General features: G+C 42.1%; 1 non-coding gene across 1 annotated transcript; it reads right to left on the bottom strand.

Moving 5' to 3' along the window:
• Window positions 1–13,260: 13,260 nt before the first annotated feature.
• Window positions 13,261–13,335, bottom strand: Trnas-cga. The gene has a single exon. It is a non-coding gene; the product is annotated as a tRNA-Ser (tRNA).
• Window positions 13,336–22,150: the final 8,815 nt, after the last annotated feature.

Below are 22,150 nucleotides of genomic sequence, written 5' to 3' on the forward strand. Positions count from 1 at the left end.
GTAATAAAGATACTGAAGAAAAGACAACACTTGAGCACTGAAAATGTCAAAATAAATATCGTGGTACACGTTCACGGTAACCTGAATGAGTGGGTCGATGCCTTTGTACGAGAAACACTTCAGAAACATCACAGAACCATCTCCATCTTTAACTACAGCTTAAGCACCTTCGTTGTGCGGCGGCACCGGGTGAGGCTTCACATTGGCCAGCACTCACGATTAGCATTCAGGAAGAGTACTATCCAAGTCTGTGTCCAACCATCCTGACTTAAGTTTCCAGCTGTATTCCTAAATCGCTCCAGGTAAATGCCGAGCTGATTCATTTGAACGGCCATGTCCATTCCCTTCAGCGTCCTTGAAACAATCGCAGATTGTGCTCGGTATCTCATGACCTCGTTGTAGACGGCCAGTGAATTCCAATCTTCCTTCCTTCCTTTTGTCCATCGGAGCACTGGAGGCCTTGCATAATTTGAAAAGAGACAAAATCGTGACTCGTTGGATCACTCCACGAGCCTAAAGTCAGTTACTGTGCAGTATCTGTTTTCGATTGCCCACTGATGATGTGCAGCTCTGTGTGTCATTGTAAGCATTGACATGTCGCGTGGCAATGAATGTCGATTATACGTAGTTCCCGTTATAGTGATGTCTCAGCTGCTGTTTAAGGTGGACCTGCATTCACTGACAGGAGCAATTCCTGATGGGTCTGAAATGGATTGTCATTGACAAGGCTTGACTAAAGTCTCCGGTCACTGTTGGTTACCATCTTCGTATGATCACTTTTGGTACTCTGTTTTACATACCTCCAAGTGGTACAATGTTCCTTGTACACGCGTTGCGCAGTTCTCTTTGAAACACCAAGAACTCAGGCAATACCATTCACAGTATGGTCATGATTACGTACAAACACAATGGTACCCTCCTACCATTCTGTCACGTCCCCACGTGTACCCATCTTACTGCGGTCATTCCGTACAAGCGACTGGCACATACACGTTACAAAGGGGATTCAATAAGTAATGCAACACATTTTTTTCTGAAAGCGGGTTTGTTTTATTCAGGAGACCAATACACCATATTATATCCCACGCACTTGGTTACAAAACCCAGCGTTTCAAGATAATCTCCTTTCAATTCGACGGCCCACCTTACCTAGAGGGCCTGATGATAGCATGGTACCACTCTTTTGGTTGACGTCGAAGCCATCGTCTTGTTGCATTAATAACCTCACCCCCGGCCCGCTCCTTCATCCACATACTGCTCCCCGTGGAGTGCATTCTCCATTTCGCCAAAGTTGGAAGGTGCGATATTCGGGCTATCGGTCGGATCCGTCCTGCGTTGTTTTGTGACATCCTCTCGGGTGCGCAGACTTCTGTGAGGCCTTGCGTTGTCATGGGGAAGGAGAATTTCGTTTGTATTTTTGTGACGACGAACACCCTGAAGAAATTTCTTCAATTTCCTGAAGGCAGCACAACACACTTCAGAGTTGATCGTTGTCCCATGAGCGAAGATATCAAACACAGTGGTCCCTTCACAGTCCCAGAGGACCGTCGCCACGGTTTCACTGACTAAGTTTGCGGCTTTGAACTTTTTCTTCAGTGAAGAGATAGTGTGCCTCCATCCCATGGATTGTCGTTTCGTTTCCGGTTCTAAGTGATGAACCATGTTCCATCTCCTGTGACGAAGTTCGACAGCGAATCGTCACGATCAGCGTCGTAATGTGCAATCAATTGCCTGAAGATGGTCCTTCGTTGTTCTTTATCGTCTTCTGTTTGGTGGCCAGAACCCCTTTGGGATCCAGCGGTCACACATCTTTGATTACCCCAAAATGGAGGACAAGTGTGTCAGAACTACCACCAGAAACCTCCAGCCGTGCAGCAAGGTGTTTGTGATCCGTTGATCATCTCGAATGAGAGCGCCCGCACGTTCTAGCACTACAGGCACGCGGGCGATCGGACAAGTTTGCATGACCTTGTTGCGATGATGATAAATGCCTCGCTCAACGACTCGCCGTTCACCGTACAGTGCCGGGTCCCGTAGGCGTTCTGCTAGCACCTTAGAATATCTGTGATGCTCTTGTTTTCCACAAAAAGAAACTCACTAACGCACCTCCGTTACGGACGCCATTTTTAAGGCTAAGTATAGAACTGCTGCCTTTCGGAAGTTCATGAAAATATAGGGGCTGAAGCGGTAAAATTCCACGTTGCCCCACAATGAATTCCGATTTTTTCCAACGAAATTGGCAGAGAAATAAAACGTGTTGCGTTACTTATTGAATGCTCCTCGTACTTAACTGTCACGGCTTACGTCAGCAAGGGAGCCACATGACTGTCCGGCAGCAGTTCTACACCGTCTATAGTGGTCCAAGGGAGGTACGTGCTCTTTTAAATGGGTAGCTGATATTTTGTAGGGATAGCATACAAACAAAAAATTAAAGTATTGACTAAACACCGTAAGGATGAAAAAATAGATACAGAAAATAGATCTGAGGATAAAGTATTATTTGTGGGTGTTCACACGACTTTTTGCAACGTCTGTATAATCTAGCTTATCTACTTTGTCTCCAGACGAATTTCATCTATCACTCCTCCGTTAAATATTTAAAAAAGTGGCTCGAGAGACGATTTTATTTCCATAAGCAGGGGAAATTTATTGCAGCCGGCTTAGACTCCAACTGTAGATACGGCGCACGAAACGACCAAGTGTTGTCGCGGAACCTAGACAAGCGTGCGCGGTCAGCTGCGGCAGAATCGATTGGAAGGCTGGCGCTTAGCGGGGGGTAAATACACGGTTAAGGCGAAGCGACGACTGCCGATACGGCCTGCAAAAAGCCACAGCCTGACAGCGCTGATGGCAGGCGCCCCGCGGCGTCTGTGTTCCCGCCAAGCCGCGCTTCCTCACTTCCGCACATTTACTGTGAATGTACGTCGTGCCGCCACAGCCAATGTCGGAAATGAAAACTTATTCACTTACTCCCACGATGCTTACACCTCGCTCACCGTATATCAGTCTATGTTAAGCTCTACAATCTCCCTTTCACAGCTTGCACTTATTCTTTCGCACGAGGAACATTATTTAACAACAACACCTTTTTTGTTCCTATAATTTATTTCTTGAGAAAATAGAATGAAGATCTATAGAGCACTCTGTTACTAATGTCTAAAAGATGGTAATGGTTTTTCGTGTTTTACTATTGTGAAGCTATTCTTATTTCTACTGATCAGTTTCCTTCTTATTTCTGGCAATTTATTACCTGTCGCCTCCTCCAGCTTTTCCTAGGAACAAAAGGTCTCTTTAAATTTCCATTTTCTCCTTACATTTTTTACGCACCTGTGCCAATTGCCCTGCCTCGGTGGTAGCTGGGTTAGGCGCCGTCGGCCTCGGCTAGCACTTGAATGGGTGTCCGTTCAGATCTGCCGAACGCTGTTGGAGAGCGGGGTACACTCAGCCCTTGTGAGGCCAAATGAAGAGTTACTTGATTTAGATGTAGTGGCTCCTATGACGAAAACTGCCAACGGTCGGGAGAGCGGTGTACTGCCCATTCATACCCGAATCCAGTGACGCCTAGCTGGTGAGGGTGACACGGCGGTCGGTCGGTACAGTTGGGTCTTCCGAGGCCTGTTCGGACGGAGTTTTCTTTTCTTTTCTTTTTTTCTTTCTTTTTTTTCACATCTCCGTAGATGAAGTCGCTAACGTCCCATAGTACAGACACGATCTGTATGGAGGTACAAACTTTCAGTACTGGAAATATTAATACGTTCTTCACTAATGTTTGGTTGACAAGGGAATCGAGAAGGTGTTGCACACATACAGACCACTATACTGTGCGTCAGTGTTCTGACCTAAGACCTGAAACTCGTGAGAGTGTCTCTGTGAGGACACATGATAAGCTTTATGGTGAAGCTTCTAACGTACTGTTAAAACAATAAAACCGGTCCAACTTTACTTATGTAACGTACCGGTGATGGCGAGACACGTATTCGCAGCAAAAAGTCGTCTTGGAATACAATTGGGAGGGTATATGTATGGACGTGCGGGAATGGTAATCTTCTGCCTTTGTTTCAAAGAGATCGACCCGTAATTCGCCTGGAAAACTGCAGAAAATCGAAATATTTGAATCGCTGTTCTCCAAATGCCGGACCATTATCTTATACATTAAGTCATCCGGTTGAATATTTCAAAATGCTCCACAAAATACCGTTAAAATAAATTATGAAGTTCTCGTTTCTAACTGATGACCGTATCAATATCCAAAATATTTTTGTTTTCCTCTATCAGTATGCACTAATTTTCTAACGCAACCATTTTCCTTGTATGTTAAAAATCTTGGGTTACTTGTTATCTTTAGAATATGACACCTCTGCGAACCGAATGCTTCCTTATTCCGTATTTACAGCCCACGAATTATATTCGTGGAGGACGCAAAGAAAGGGCTTGTATAAAATTCTAATCGTCTAGATTGGGATGCTTCATATTACACCCCTGCAAAATGGTTCACGTATTACGCTGAATGTATCATTTTGAACAAATTAGGCAATATCGACTCCTGTTACCACGAAATAATATGAAGATATAAGCCTTAAATAGAAAAAAGTTTTGAGATGTTGATTCTATGTCGTCTGTGAACATTTTTTCTTTTTTTTCTTTTTGTTCTTTTCTCCATCCGACGCTTGTTTTATCACGAGGGGAAAAAATTCCATGTCATTTTCGTATGGAAGCTGCATCATGTTTTGGATTACATATGTAACTGTGGTAAACATCTAAACCATTCTCGTAAGTAACTTTTTCACTGCAAATGGAATTTCTTCTTAGCGCCTACTTCGAAAAAAGAAAAAGAAATTCTAGAATCATTGTGACGTTTACGTCGGAGCACCCCGATAATCACCAAAAACTCAAGGAAACAACAATCGGCAACAGAGCGTGTGCAGAAACGAATATTCTTGGTCAGATCTCAATCGAGAGCGATGTGTACGAGGGCTGTTCGGAAAGCAAGGGACGATAGGTCGCGAAATGGAAATCACAGTGATAAACAAAACTCTTTTATTTGCTACAGTTAGCTACAACTTCCAGCTACTTATCTCCATAGTCGCCGGTCCGACTTAGACGTTTGTCGAAGCGCTCTACCAACTTTCCAATACCCTCGTTATAGAAGGCAGCCGCCAGTGCTTTCCGCCATTTCTCTACGCTGGCCTACAGCTCGTTGTCTGTGCCAAAATATTATCTTCATGTGAGCAGAGATGGAACTCAGGGAAGACCATTACGGGGCGTACTGTGGGTAATCAAACATTTCCTATTGAAAACGATTCAGGAGGACCTTCATTACCCATGCAGAATGCGGCTGAGAATTGTCTTGAAGAAGAAAACGCACGACAGTTATGTAATGTTGGCTGCATAGCTTCAGGTGAAATTTCTCACCAGGCCCTCGTACTTGGCGGGAGACACTATTGTTCTTGGTACTTCATGTGCTCCCTGTGTGCTCAGAACTAAAAAGAACGACGTAACGCTACCGGCGGGCATACTAAAGACACTGCCCAGCACACCTGTGCAAAACTTTATCGGATTTTCACTGTGGTTTCCATTTCGCAACTGACCGTTCGTTACTTTCCGAATAACCCTTGTATAATGTTCGCTATGACTTCATTCGTAGTAGGGGTCGATATGTGAAATGACGAGAAACGTGAGTGTGAGTTGTAGGCTTACTCAGAAAATTCTCACTGTAACTGTTACACAAATGCCTAACAATTTAAGAGGTCACTAAACTAAAATTATTCATGCGTAGATCAGGCCTATAAATAATTGCCAATATTTTAGTAATGATAACGACTGCACTGTTTTCTTTATCCTTATAATGTTAGTATATCTCTTCTTCGCAGAACGATTAAAAGCGGAATAATGGAAGCATATCAACGAAACCTCCCAAAACACAATGCCACTAACGGTGTAATTACGTTGTTTTAGACGCTGCAAAACTCTCATGACAGATCAAATCAAGAGTGGAAAGCAGGTGTTACTGAACGTAGTTCCAAATTACAGGATTGCTTTCATTCTTTTTGACGTATGGTTTTCAGAACATGTTAGCCTTGGTCAAAAATTGAGGAGCAGCTGAAGAGATTCCTAATTCTACTTCAGACACCAATAGAAGAAATAAGGGATAAAAATTGAAATGTTGCACATCGTACCTAATATCCACCAAAATACGGGACAAACAAAATGCAGTGAAAACTAAATAACTGAGAGGAAGTAACACCCATGTGTACAAATAGACAAAAACAGGAAAGCACTTTCAGCAGGGAGACACACCAGCAATGAACAATGACATAGATGCAGGAAGGGAAACAGTAAATATTGTGCGTTACTGACTCCATTCTGTCATTTCAAATCTATGGTCCTTCACTGTTAAAACATCTATGGCATGAACAAACTTACATATTTTAACTGGAACGTTAGAAAGGGCTGAACGAAAATAATCTCAGCTATTGAAGAGTTATTGTTATTAATGCGTTACTATTCAAACAAATGGTTACTTATTAATAACTGCTCAGCAGTTTTTTTTAAGTCATATGTAAAAGCAATAAACAATCACTGCTATAATGCAATCCTTCTCCCTGATAATAGTGTAACTTGTTTTGTCATCTTACATAAAGCATGGAGACTCCAATATATAGTGTGAAAAGTCAATTTCTTGCAGGGGCCCGGGTGTTACAGGAATATCGTTACAGTATTTTCCGTTGTTCATTTCATCTTAATACTGTAAACGAAGTAACTATATAAAAATTAAAATAAGTTCTTTATATGAAGCTATACCTCCCTGGTTTATAAAGAAACAAAAATAATGACAGATCAAATCTGTTATGCTGCTACAAAAGATGTACAGGAACTGCTTTACTCAAATAGCTCCAGAGAAAGACTACATTGACATCTATAATCTAAAAATGAGGAGTGTTTGGTGGGAGACACTTTTATTGTATTTGCCAAAGATTGTACCAAGATATTTTCTTCTTCCACTCACGGCTACATCGTGGAAATTTTGTGGTAAGTTCCTATGGGACCAAACTGCTGAGGTCATCGGGCCATAGACTTACACACTACTTAATCTAACTTAAACTAACTTACGCTAAGGACAACACATACACCCATGAGCAAGAGAGGACTCCTACCTCCGACGGAGGGAGCCGCACGACATCGTGGAAAGAATGATACAAGTCCCTGATTCGTAGTGACAGTCATTATTACGTCATGGTGGAAAGAATGACACATGTCCTTCATTCGTAATGATAGTCATTACGGCTCAAGGAAATGTGATCATGTTTTATATACCAAAGTAAACCTGTTTTTATTAAATATGACATGATCCCACCATTATTTACTGATCTTTTTAGAAGATCATTTTACATCTGGAATCTCGTGGGGAGCGAATATTTCTCTTAACTTATGGCTTATTTTGAGACTGATGTCCTGCATTATGTGTTAATAGCATGAACCCAGTCACCTGAAAATGGCATAAAAGGCCAAAACCTGAATCGTAATTAAATACATAACAATGCAGTCAAATGGTGGCGTGTTCATCCAGAAATACAGAGTTGACATGTCAGTGAAAATTAAACATAGAACAGTTGCCGTTTAATTGAAGAATATCAGAGAAAGAGACAAGCGATAAGGACAATAAAAAGAAGGTGAGAATCTCTGAAACGATCTCTTTTAGAGAGCAGCACACTTGTTGTATAAAAGAAGAAGTGTATACATTAACATTATCGTTCCATCATAAAAGCAATAATTTTCCGTATTATCTTATTATTAGCATATAATATAACACTAAGAAATGGCTATAGCCTACGGACTTATCATAATAATAGAAAACCTAAATTTGAAAAATGTTGTGTAGACGAAAGTCAAAGTACTGTTTTTGCGTAAAACTCTGCTCAGTGTTCGTTACTATAGGAATGGCAAAGGCAAGAAGACGTCAATCAACCGCTCTTAATACTCCTACACTACTACAACGGAAACGAAGGGATGTTTGTTGCGAGTCCAATTGTAGCTGTTACACCCACAGCTTTCCTTCTCTTACATTTTTTCTAAGAAGCGTAAAAATAAAAGTAAGGGGAGGAAGGAGATGCTAAGAGTGGAAGCCAACAACACATGTGAGAGAGCAGATATCGAAGGGACACGAACAGCGTTGCTAGTTTCAGATACCGCAAACCTGAACGATCCGGCGGTGGCAGCATGGCGCGCAATGCATATGCAACGTCGGCTGGGCTTTCGGATATGCGATCAAACGAGGGTGCACTGGTTGGGGGAAGCGTTGTGTGAGGTCATATCCTGAGGGCATTTCGCAGCTCCCCGAGCCAATCCCGCCGATAGCCACTCCGGATAATTTCCTTATTGTGTGGGGAAAAATAAGGACATCAGCAATGCGGGTGGCCGAACGGCGGTGATATCGGCGTGACGGCTGGGTGCGCCTTGTCTGGCCAATATAAGGGGCCGCCTTATCACTGGGACATAATGGAAGCTCCGGGCGACACACAGTCACGCAGATAGCGACTGGGGCGCCGGCCTTCCAAATTGATTCTGACGCTACCGCAGCAGCTATTCCTCCACCACTGCTACCAAATGCAGCACGCACCCTCCACAGTGAGCTGACATTCTCCTCAGAGGTCTGTTACCGCTAAACTCTATGGAGAAACAACTACTACTTTAATTTCCTATATGAGAATTTACGTCTCTGCCTCGCAATCTATGGTACATTGTGTAGCGAGAATATTCATGCATTGCTGCAGTTCTTTACTTTCTTGTCACATCCGCGACTAGTTTGCGGAGAGTAACTTAGCCATTTGGCGGGTAGTCATTCTTGGAGTGTTAGTTCCAGAAGTTTTTGTAGGAAACTTCACTATGATGAACAACTGTTCCTATGTAGGGGCTGCCACTAAAATCGGATGAGCATCCCTGTACTTTCTCACACACTAAACGAGCCTCTGGCGAAACGTGCAGCTGTTCTACGAGTTTTCAGTATTTGCTCTATTAATTCTATATGTATTACGGACTGAAGTACTATACTGAAATTCGACTACCTAAGATATTTACATCAATTTCTAATACGTAATATGAATAAGTATGGCATGGTAAACATGAGACACGTATATGTACAAAAAGAATCCATGTGGCTCTGGAACGCATTCATTTCAGACTCAGAGGAATAATTTAAAACATGCAGTATTTATACGCTAACAAAAAAAATATTCTTGCGGAAAATGATAAGAATGACATAAGAGCTATTTAGGTAGAATGGAGATGTTGTTAAAACCAGTTGACTAGTTTAGGGGCTGGTATTTAAACCATTTTCTGTAACGTATAGTTCCCGGTTGTAGCTTTTTGTTTGCCCTTAGAACCTTTGTTTGAATGCTAGTCTGTTAAGGGAATATTTCTGTTGTTATATCTATATAAATAATCGAAGTGTTGTTGTTAGCTCAGGAGTAATTATTAAATTAGTGAATATAGCGTTACTTGATGGGAACAGTCAAGAAGTAACAGTAGAGCACAGAGGACACCGGTCTAGTGACTAGCGTTGCTGAGTCTGGGTCCCGGGTTCAATTCCCGGCCGGGTTGGGGATTTTCTCTGACCGGGGACTGTGTGTTTGGGACAGTGGATAAATTGGACTGTGGAAAACAAGGGACGGTGTAAAAATCGGGACTTTGTACAGGTGCTGGTGACCGCTCAATTGAGCGCCCCACAAACCAAACCTCATCATCATAGAGGACCTCGGGACTGCGAAAAAGAAAAGAAATGAGATCAGAAGAATATTTTACTAAAAAGCGTGAAATGGTGTAACATACTGAACTTAAACTGAAGGAGAACTGAAGTATTAAATATGTCAGGGAAGCTGAGAGCAAGACGTAATTTGTGAGTGAACTGCTCTACGGGATAATGCATGGTAGTCGGAAAAACTTCAAGGAAAAATTATAGTACTCTGGCGAACCATGAGCAGAATTATTTTGAATTAAGTGCTATGAGTGGGATTCCACACATGTGCTTACCAACAGGAAACTCTTAAATGTCATTAAGCCGAAAAGTAGAATGTCACTCTGCGCTAGTGACCTATCAGTAAAAGTGTAAAGTTGAAGTAAGACCTTATGGGACCAAACGGGGGGAGCTGCGCGGACAGTAACAAAAAGCCTTAGACGATGCGGCTACCACGCCCGGTGACCTATCAGTCAAATTCAGAGAAGTGTGGCAATAATAAAATGATTACTAGGTTGGCACAGACAACATAAAGAAATGTTTCTAGGTTACATTCATAGACGTTACAAACGTAAAACCAGCATTACACGCTTCTCGTAACGAAGTGATATGGAGCTTCTCAATAGTATAAACTCAAGCAGTTTTGCACAGTCCTTGCAAATTCTGTAGGAGGCTGAGCGTACATAGCAGGCAGCCAGTTGTATCCCAGATAAATTCAGTCAGCGACAGACCATGCCACCTGATCAACAACCCGTAATACCCGTGCTTTGGAGCAAATTCTCAAGACTGAAACATTGTTTAAACGAACACTGATCGATCATGAAAACTTTCCAAAGCGCGCATCGGGATAGGGCAGTGCTATTTGTTGTAACACTTAAAACATAATTTGAGCTACGAAATTTCCTTCAATAAATATAGTTGCTAGACTGGGGACCACCGTAATCGCATAAACAACGCAATGAAAGACCATTTAATCCGAGAGGATTCTCTGTCTATCATCCTTTTACGTACTGATTGTGATGTGCCCCACACAAAACCGGGAGTCCGCAAGGCGTTGTAGGCATGATAGTGGAAACTTTTTACTGTTTCTCTGCACTAATCAAATCGAGAAAACACCAAGGGGAAAATACATTCAAGCCTTCAGCCACTGTACCACCTCGCAGGGTCCGAATAATTTGGTACACATGTGTTATACATTTTACATATCTGGAGGCTTAACTGACTGAGTTTCATATTAAAAATTAATGAATCGTATACTCCGTTTTGATACCTGCTGTAACATCATATTTACAGATGATTAAAACATATCAAGCAAATGACATTAATAATCTAACACTCTCAGGTTAAGCACATAGTGCAGATTTGTCTTCAGCATTAGTTCTTTTATCATTTCTTTTAAAAACCAAGCACTTGGATCTACGTTGATATCAATGCTTTTGTTATTTATTTTAAAGACAGTTGTCCTTCAGTTGCTTTGATACAGTCCGCCATGTATCCCTGTCTTGTGCTTATCTCTTTATCTGTACGTAACTTCTACAAGCAAGAGCATTTCAGATTCTAGCGTTTCTCTGTGCGTAAAATGTTTTCCCAGCATTACTAACTTCTAAATGCGGCGTCATTATCCACTTACTTTACCCTTACGCTGCCAATACTTCCTTCCGTTTCTATTCTATTCCCTGTAATACCTCCATTTCGTGTCGTATTTCTTCACTTGATATTTCAAATTCTACCATACCATAACATTTGAAATGTTTCCAGTTTCCTTCTCTGCTTATTTGGCGTACTGCACGTTCCTGTTACAATGTTATTCTCCATGTATATACTTCTGAGAACTTTTTAGTCAGTTTCATATCAGTATGTACTATCATTATTGTGCTTTTATCGAAGAAACTATTAAATGAAACAACAATTTTACTGTTACCACTCACTGTTTATTTGTCTCCACGGCACGTATCAAAGGTTTAAACCTCCATCAGCAGGTGGATTTTCGTTTGATAGTATGACATTTGTGTGTGTTACAATTTTTTGGAGGAACTTGTGACACTGTCTAGTGGAGAAAACAAAACAACTATTTCGGAACATGGTTTTTGGTTACTTTTGACAAAAAATGAAACGTATATCTAACAGTAAACCTAAAATAAGTAAAATAGAGTACCTGCAGTGGTCACACGTTCCTTTCGCTGTCGTAACACATCACATGTATGCTATCATACTTTGTAAACAATTATGGCGTATGGAAACTATTTGGTGCTAGGATCGTATAGCATAACAGAAACATTATCGCAAAGTAGAAAGAATATGCATCGTAACAACAGTAACAACAATATTACAGTGAAATTCTATTAAGGACTAGGAGGTATTTATTTTGAGGTGTCGAATACATGCGTTGCAATAAATACTTCAGGTGGTGTATAAATCCGATTTTGACAAGTCAAAAAAGCTTTAACTTAATACTCGTTTATACAATCAGGTGAAATGTCTAAATGGCTTAAACTTCATACCTGTTTGTACATTCAGGTGAAATGTTACAAACTTTAAGTACAATAATCATATTGGCTACAGCGGTAAAATTATACATAAATAACAATTTTGATTGGGATTAACAGATAGATAGATAGATATGAAAGGCTGGAGGCAAAGGGAGTGGAAGAGAAAGAGAAAGTGAGAGGGAGAGAGAGTTGGAAAGAGTGATTATATGAGAGCAAACTTTACATGGCAAGAGATCTTAAGATTATATCAGTTACATGTAATAATTGCCTAGACGTTGGGGTAATACTTTGGATAATGCTTTAAAAAATGCAGAAGGATGTACAATCTGTGCTAGTAGTTGATGTAGAAATAGTATATAGTTTCAAACTTACATGGGGTACAAGTTGTTGGTCTGATGATATATACGTAGATGAGGTCAATCTCTTGTACTCTTGGCAGCTATCATGCTAACATAACTAAATATTTGTGGTAAATATTAAGGTAGGTGTGTGTGTGTGTGTGTGTGTGTGTGTGTGTGTGTGTGTGTGTGTGTGTGTGTGCAATTTTATTGATGCAGGCAGTTGCTGAAAACAGATGATACTATTGTAAGTACAGTCATATTTGTCATTTAAGATGAATTCACGTTGTTTTGTTCGGTGTTTGTATATTTGGAGTGTTTTAAGGATGTCTAGTTTCCTGCGTTTTGTTTGGATGTGTAGGATGCTGATACGTATGAAACTTCCTGGCAGATTAAAACTGTGTGCCAGGCCGAGACTCGAACTCGGGACCTTTGCCTTTCGCGGGCAAGTGCTCTACCAACTGAGCGACCCAAGCACGACTCACGCCCCGTCCTCACAGCTTTACTTCTGCCAGTACCTCGTCTCCTACCTTCCAAACTTTACAGAAGCTCTCCTGCGAAACTTACAGAACTAGCACTCCTGAAAGAAACGATATTGCGGAGACATAGCTTAGCCACAGCCTGGGGGATGTTTCTAGAATGAAATATTAACTCTACAGCGGAGTGTGCGCTGATATGAAACTTCCTGGCAGATTAAAACTGTGTGCCAGGCCGAGACTCGAACTCGGGACCTTTGCCTTTCGCGGACAATTGCTCTACCAACTGAGCTACCCAAGCATGACTCACGCCCCGTCCTCACAGCTTTACTCCTGCCAGTACCTCGTCTCCTACCTTCCAAACTTTACAGAAGCTCTCCTGCGAACCTTGTAGAACTAGCACTCCTGAAAGAAAGTATATTGCGAAGACATGGCTTAGCCACAGCCTGGGGGATGTTTCTAGAATGAAATTTTCAATCTACAGCGGAGAGTGCGCTGATATGAAAATTCATGGCAGATTAAAACTGTGTGGATGGGGCGTGAGTCGTGCATGTGTAGCTCAGTTGGTAGAGCACTTGCCCGCGAAAGGCAAAGGTCTCGAGTTCGAGTCTCGGTCCGGCACACAGTTTTAATCTGCCAGGAAGTTTCATATCAGCGCACACTCCGCTGTAGAGTTAAAATTTCATTCTAGAAACATCCCCCAGGCTGGGGGTATGCCATGTCTCCACATTATCCTTTCTTTCAGGAGTGCTAGTTCTGCAAGGTTCGCAGGAGAGCTTCTGTAAAGTTTGGAAGGTAGGAGACGAGGTACTGGCAGAAATAAAGCTGTGAGGACGGGGCGTGAGGCGTGCTTGGGTAGCTCAGTAATCTGCCAAGAAGTTTCATAAGTATCAGCATCCTACACATCCAAACAAAACGAAGGAAACTAGACATCCTTGAAACACTCCAAATATACAAACACCGAACAAAACAACGTGAATTCATCTTAAATGACAAATAAGACTGTACTTAATGTAGTAACATCTGTTTTCAGCAACTGCCTGCATCAATAAAATTTCACACACACACACACACACACACACACACACACACACACACACACACCTACCTTAATATTTACCACAAATATTTAGTTATGTTAGCATTACAGCTGCAAAGAGTACAAGAGATTGGCCTCATTTACATATATATCATCACACCAACAGCTTGTACCCCTTGTCAGCTTGAAACTATATCTACATCAACTACTAGCACAGATTGTACATCCTTCTGCATATTTTAAAGCATTAACCAATGTATTACCCCAACCTTTCTGCAATCATTTCATGTAAGATATATAATCTTAAGACACCTTACCGTGTAAAGTTGTCAAAGTTGTCAATTACTCTTTCCACCCGCTCTCTCCCTCTCACTTTCTCATTCCCTTCCTCTCCTTCCGCCTCCAGCCTTTCATATCTATCTCTTAATCCCTATCAAAATTGTTATTTATGTATAATTTTACCGCTGTAGCCAATATGACTATTTTAGTTAAAGTTTGTAACATTTCACCTGATTGTATAAACAGGTATGAAGTTTGAGCTATTTTAACGTTTCACCTGACTGCATAAACGAGTAAGAAGTTTAAGCTTTTTTAACTTGTCACAATCGGATTTATGTACCACCTGAAGTATTTATTCCAACGCACGTATTCTACACCTGAAAACAAACACCTCCAAACCCTTAAACAATATTCTGTAATAATGTTGTTACTGTTGTTACGATGTATATTCTTTGTACTTTGTGATAATGTTTCTCTCCTGCTATACGATCCTTGTACCGAATAGCTTCCAGACGCCATATTTGTATACAAAGTATGACGGTGTACATGTGATGTGTTACGACAGCGAAAGGAACGTCTGACCGCTGCAGGTACTCTATTTTACTTGTTTTAAGTTTACCGTTAGATATACATTTCATTTTTTGTCAAAAGTAACCAAAAACTGAAATAGTTGTTTTGTTTTCTCCACTAGACAGTGTCACAAGTTCCTCCAAAAACTCGGAGCACAACACATACACAAATGTCATACTAACAAATATAAATCAGCTGATGATGTTGGTTTTAACCTTTGAGTTGCGTCGTGGAGATAAATAAACAGTTACTGGTAACAGTAAACTTGTAGTTTCATTTAATGTCAATAACAGTCACGGTAAAGTCTAAACTAAAATGTTCCCATTTGAAGAAACTTTTCTTTGCTCTCAACAGTCTCATTCTATTATCTCCCTTTCCTGAGCTGTCCAGACGAATTTTAGTTGGTGGACGGGAAAATTATTTCACTTTTTCTACTAATAATTCTCTCACAGGTTTGGTATCAGGCACGTAAGTATTCTTCTTTCTCTACTCTTGAACACCATAGTGTTAAATTTACTTATCCGTAAGATCTGTTTTATCTAAGATACAGGTGTACTGTTCATTCAGTTCAAGATGTCAAATGTTATCCTTACTTGTACTTAAAGGTAGAAGGATTATGTTATCACATTTCTACTACCCTCATATTTTCTTCATTCATTACAAACATGGAGTTTTTACTGAATTATTTATGTCTTTGTTATTTTTCGTCTCGCTGCACCGCTGGTGACTAGTCCACAGAAAATTATTTCATTCTTTATTGTATTGCAATGGTCTTCTACCGAACTATCCTGGACATTCATACATAGGAAACAGAACTAACACTACTGACAAATGGCTTCTCATACAAAATGATCCATCAAAATTCAGCAAATGGTCACTGAAAGTTTCTCGAGAAAGTTTGTTGCCACTCTGTGCGTGAAGTCAGATGGACCTGTTAAAAATCATCTTTCCTTTATCAAACCGATCAACGAAAAGCACAGTAAGGCATAATTTGGAAGCCCATACGCGAATGTCTGCAACTTGATTCTTAAGATTTCATCATATTTTTGTCTTTTCTTTTGGACGTGCGAGAGCATATCAGTGCCCAAATAGAACTCTCCTTCTGCAGCGTTTTATGTCAGAGATAGGCAAAGTACTGAGTTTTAATGTTGATCCGCTGCGTACTTTTTATCTTACAGTGATATAAACTAAAACGTAACACTAGGAGAAAATATTACGAAATGCTTGTAGAAGGAATACACTCCCATTGTTTTCGTAGATAGGAAGAAATAAAAGAAAGAGAAAATTATAATAATTAACATTCTACCAGTCACTGATGCAGGCATCGGTAGTTCAATTTAACAAAAAAACCTCTGGTACCTTAAAAAGTTAGTTAAATGGTAGTGTGCCACAACAACATGGTTCCCGTCACACACTGACTCCTAACTGCTCTAACTAGGAACTGTAATTTTTGCAAGAATTTCCGGAATTAAAATGGAATGAACATATTTTTTCCTGTTAAAATGAAGAAGGGTAACGGAACGGCGGTCGTGTCCAAGAGTCGCTCCCTGAAAGCAAATAGCAACCTCTCACTAGTTAAATGCTACAATATCTAATTTAAGCAACCATGTTGCATCGTAGATATCTGCTCACACGCAAGCAGCATATTATCAGTGACTATGCCTGTATTAAGAAATGGAGAACCTCTGCAATCTAAAACCGGAAAAACATGTCCCAAAACATGATGCAATACGAACCGCGGGTACTACAGCCGTTATGAAATACATGAAATGTATTCGCAGTTGCGAATATGGACGATAGTAGGCTGTATAATGGTCAGACGACAATGAAATTTTATGGCTGACCGGGACCCCAACCTGGGTGTCCCGCTTACACGAGCGGCTGCCTTACCAGTTTTTTTTTTTTTTTATCATCAGATAGACTTGGTACCTTAATGAACATTCAGATTAGCACAGTCACAATCATCGAATAATATGAGCTGTAAATTAAGAAAAATAATTATTGCTAACAAACAAGACAAAAAAATTCTGAGTAACCTGAAAACTATCCCACAACATGTTGTCAATTTTTCATTTTTTCATTTTTCATTTTTTATTTGTGTAAAGGGAAGAAGATTGAACAAAAGAAGGCCTCACGTGATTGAACATCAGAAACAGCGAGGAATCACGGACTACAGGGAAACGTAACAAACATCGTGTCGACTTAAGACAAGAAAGCCCGCCCGGTTGGCCGTGCGGTCTAACGCACGGCTTTCCGGACGGGAAGGAGCGCCTGGTCCCCGGCACGTATCCGCCCGGAGGATTTGTGTCGAGGTCCGGTGAACTGACAAGTCTGTGGATGGTTTTTAGGCGGTTTTCCATCTGCCTCGGTGACTGCAGGCTGGTTCCCCTTATTCCGTCTCAGTTACACTATGTCGGCGATTGCTGCGCAAACAAGTTCTCCACATGCGCGTACACCACCATTACTCTACCACGCAAACATAGGGGTTACACTCGTCTGGTGTGAGACATTCCTTGAGGGGTCCACCGGGGGCCGAACCGCTCAATAACCCTGGGTTCGGTGTTTGGCGGCGGAGGGGTGAAGTGGACTGCGGTAGTCGTCATGGGGTTGTGGACCACTGCGGCTGCGGCAGGGACGGAGCCTCTTCGTCGTTTCTAGGTCCCCTCCTTCAAGAACATACTCATCGTTACGGTTGTGACCCATGATCCGGACGATCGTATTCGTTTTCATCTGCGGGAAAGAGATACGTCCAGACGGAGAAGAGATGCGTCAGAAACAGCTGACACAGACACCGGGGAAAGATAAAGCCAACAGTAGACGTAGCCACAGTTAGTGATCCCATCCATAAGAGACCAGCCTGTGGAATAAGGCATCAGTGTCTTGACATTCAACACTCAGGGGAAGGCCGAAAACGACGGTCGCCAGTCGCTATGAATGACCCTATACCACAATGAAGGGGTCTCCATCTGTAGTATATGAAGGCTAAGATGAGGTCAGACAGCTTTCCAGGATGTTGACGGAGACGCTATTTCAACAGGAGAGAGGCAGAACGGTTCACCTCAACGGGATAATAAGACTCCAGTTATGAGGTGAGTCTTTGAAATTATATCAGCACCTTAGAAACTGACAATAACGCAATATTCGTGGATATTTCGTAGTTTAGGTTTATCTGTAGAACATGGACGGTGGGAGTCGGACTAACCGACTGGAGACAGGAAAGTAAACAAGATGTGACGGAACACGGCGTCTGTGTAGTGTTAAGACACTGCGTCGAACAACAACACAGACGCCTTCACTTTAATATCGGGAGGACTTAATCCTCTGAACTTGCGACACCTGGCCTCCACTTCATACCGAACTCTAAAGACGTACCGTCGCCACAAGAATCGACTGGATAGTTGTCTGAGTCTGTGGGCCATCATCGCGCGAAGCGGGAATATCAGTGCAATGTAATACACTTAACTGAAAATATGGGTGCGTAAGACCCGACTTGGTGAAGGAGGCTAGCGGAACGGCGGTCGTGTCCAAAAATCGCTCCCTGAAAACGAATAGGAACCTCTCACAAGTTAAATGCTACCATTTTGGTCGGGTTTTGATCCACTACGGCCCCTAAAGTCTTGTGATGATCGATCACCGTCGCTCAAGGAATTACCATTTGGGTAAAGCCGGCAACTGGAGGAACGCACATTTCTGATCATTAATGTGGACACCAGCAAGGCGGAAAAAGGAGTCGTGGTATCCTTGAGCCCATAAATGTCGTACTAAAACATGATGTCATCGGCGAAAGTGTTGACCGACAATTGTTACCCCAAGAGAGTCCAGCCACGTATTTGCACGGAATACGGCGAAGCAAGTGTTCCAAGAGCAAAACAAAACGTAACATGTATACGGGGCTTCCCTGGGGTGAACCCCGTCAGATCGAAATCGGTGGTGGGAGAGGAGAGGGGAGGGGGTTGGCTGGTGACCGTTCACAACCACTGAGGTATGGATACTAGTGAAAAGACTGGTTCGGACCTGGCATGCATCGTGAGTAAAGTCTAATGCTGTTGACACAGGCTTTAAAAACTGTGACTGACACTGTCAAATGCCTAGTGGAAGTAGAGAAAAAGCAAGGTCCCCGAATTATTAGCGGCCGCAGCCACCGAAATGACTACTCGACGTTCCAGTACAGAAGTCAGTATTAATCGTCCAGGCACACAGTTTTGGTGAACGGCAACGATTTTGTCACGAAACTTAGGGAGACTTGTGTTTATGGTTGAGGAGAAAGTTTTATAATCGAAGTTTACGAGAGTAACCGGACTAAGTGAGTCCAGACCTAGTCGACCCATGGTTTTCAGGATGAGGACCATTGTGCCATCCTTGAAAGGAGCAGGAAGTGAGACACGCCGTATCACTCCATTCACCTTCGACGTTGTTGTGTCACCTATGAGAGGCCAAATTCAATACGAAATACTTTAAAAATGCCATCAAGGCCAGGTAACTTACGTAACTTAGACCGTGTAACATTATTTTATATATTGTCCTTGTGGTAATCACTCAAAAACTCTTCATTTAATTCAGGGGTGACGATGCAATACACCAAACGGGAATAGTTGTCAGGAAAATTTTCAGCTGGAACGTGGGCATTATACAATTTAGTAAAGCAGTTAAAAATGAAATTGAAAATTTAACGTTGAGGTGTTGGCACCCAACTATCGACGTTAGTGAGGGAATCAATGCAAACGCGTTTCCTGTGAGCCTGATAGTGATGAGATGGAATTGCGAAGGGAGTTCATCTTAAAAAGAGGGATGTAGTTGACATCCCATCCTGAGTTTCTCCATCTGAAATTGCATTAACTGTAGCAATTCGGCTTTAATTCGCCCTACACCCATAATCCGTAGTGGAGCTTGCCTAGCGCTATCGTAAAGTTGACGCAATATGAAGACATAAAATTCTTGAGTCCGCCGGACGTCTGCCACCTTCACGAACCAGAAAACATGAGAGCTTTACGTATTTGTGGTTTGGCATACAGTATTCACCATTCCACAGTAGATGAGTACCGTTCTATAGCACGAAAGCAACGGGTCCATGCTTCCAGGATGACAACGACAAGAGATTGGTCTTATTGAGAGACAATACCAAGCACTCAGGGAAGACGATAAAATTTTACCGGCTGCTGCACAGAATTAAATGTGATGGCTATGGGAGAATGATCAGTAAAACGGGTGGGTATCACGTCAACGTCCAAAACCAGTCCACGCGAGGAATCAGAAAGGTAAGAGCTGTCTAGTCGACTGCTAGTGGTGGCAGTAAAATTAATATGTCGGACAAGTACAGGATACCGACAAACTCATGTGTCACATACGTGCAAGGAACGATCCATGTCATCAAGTTCATTACTAAAACTACTGTCGGGGATTTACGAAGTACGTAACTGGCTTCCCCTCTCCAGATACGTGAACATTCCATAGAACGACCAGAGCCAGAACGGGCATAGAGAAGAAGTGAAGTGAGATCACGAAAGGAGCATCCTATACCCCAACTATCATCAACGATTTCGAATTCTCGTAATACAGTTCCTTCCCCATCAAATAAGGCAGTGCCTGTAGAACGTTCAGAAGCCGTAGAAGCCACATTAAAAAAGTCTGAGAACCCAGGAACTGAAAACTGGTCAAATAAAACTTCCTGTAAGAAAATAACGTGTGCAGCAGAGCCATATATAAACTGCCACAAAGGGGCGAGCTTGAGTTCAGAATCAGTCATATTAATATTCAAAACGAGAAAAATATATGCATGCATAGAAAACTAAACAGGCACAAAAACTATCAAATTACAAAATCATCATCTGACGGAGCTACGTATCAGTATCCATGGCAGAAACGGAGGGAGAGGAAGTGTGAACATATCCCCCTCTTCCACCTGTCTTTTCTCCTTCCGTGATGCAACTCTTTCAGGCTGAATGCGTTGTATACTGAGGCTCCTAAGCGCTGCTGCTACCTCATGCGGCTGTGTGGCTGGGTCAAGCAGAAAATCCGTCTCAGAGTGATGGGGAGGGACCTCCGCACACCACTCGTCGACGGATAGGGTCTCACGTATGGAGATTTGTTCAGTTATGACGGAGTCCTCCTGCTTCCCTTGGCAATCAATCAAGTTATGTTCATTAAGAGACTGTGACGTGGAGGCCGCAATAGAAGGCACAGGAGTAGTTTTGGAAGCCGAGACAACAGAGGGGTATCCGATAGAGCCGCGGGAGTCAAATGGGTTGAAAAAGATTCCTTAACAGGCGGCGCCGACGGGGCAGCCACGACGACGAGAGAATCGCCAGTTCACTAATCATTAATCACCCGATCTTGTGTAGAGGCAACCATGGCACGTCGCCAACAAACTCAGGCCTCAGAAGGTGGTCCATCAATTGACGGCTATCCGAAACCAATGGAAATCGTCCTGCGTTTGCGACGCTTGTTTCTAGTAACTAAGGTCAGCATTACGGAAATGACGGTGTTAATGTCTCTACGTGTGGGCAGCGGGGGGACATCGTGAACATTACCCTCAAACATCCTCTTTGAGCCTCAATAACCAGGGTTGCTCAGCGTCAGATTCCCGTGGTAGAAGATAAGCTGAAGTCAATTTTTTGCGCTGTTCGTATGCGGGTTTATTACCCCCACATAACAAGGACAATTCGTATGAAGGTGGCCGCTCTGATTACAAATGCAGCAGGTTCCTTTCTGGCCGATATAAGTAACAGAACCCGATAACCACATACTTGCGAGTGAGAGAGTTATTTTTAATCGCCATTTCTACCGACTGAACCCCAGTCTAGACCTGTAAGCGGTGTTGGCAGACCAGCGTTCTCTTCGAATATGTGTTTATCTCCATAAGGCAAGAGGATGGACCATAGAAAACTGTCATTTACCTCGGATGAAAGATTAAAATACAGAATATTTGCGTAGGGCAGTTCTGTATTCGCCAAACGATCCGTGCTAGTAAAGCGATCACGATGGGTAAAAAGGATCTGAGATCCGTTTGGTAACAATATCCTCTAAACGTGAAGCCGGTCTAGAAATTTAACTAGAAACGCATATAATTCCAAATAAAGGTACACAGTATGTAGCTGATCTTCAGAAACCTTAATCTTATCTATCAAACAGTCGTGTATCTCTAAGGAACCGTGCTGCTCATGCCGCATGGACTTATCAAAAGTGAAGTTGATGGTACCTGTAAGTGGAATAGACGTGAGAAGTATGATGGA

Source organism: Schistocerca americana, chromosome X (assembly GCF_021461395.2).
Source record: "Schistocerca americana isolate TAMUIC-IGC-003095 chromosome X, iqSchAmer2.1, whole genome shotgun sequence".
Lineage (NCBI taxonomy): Eukaryota > Metazoa > Arthropoda > Insecta > Orthoptera > Acrididae > Schistocerca > Schistocerca americana.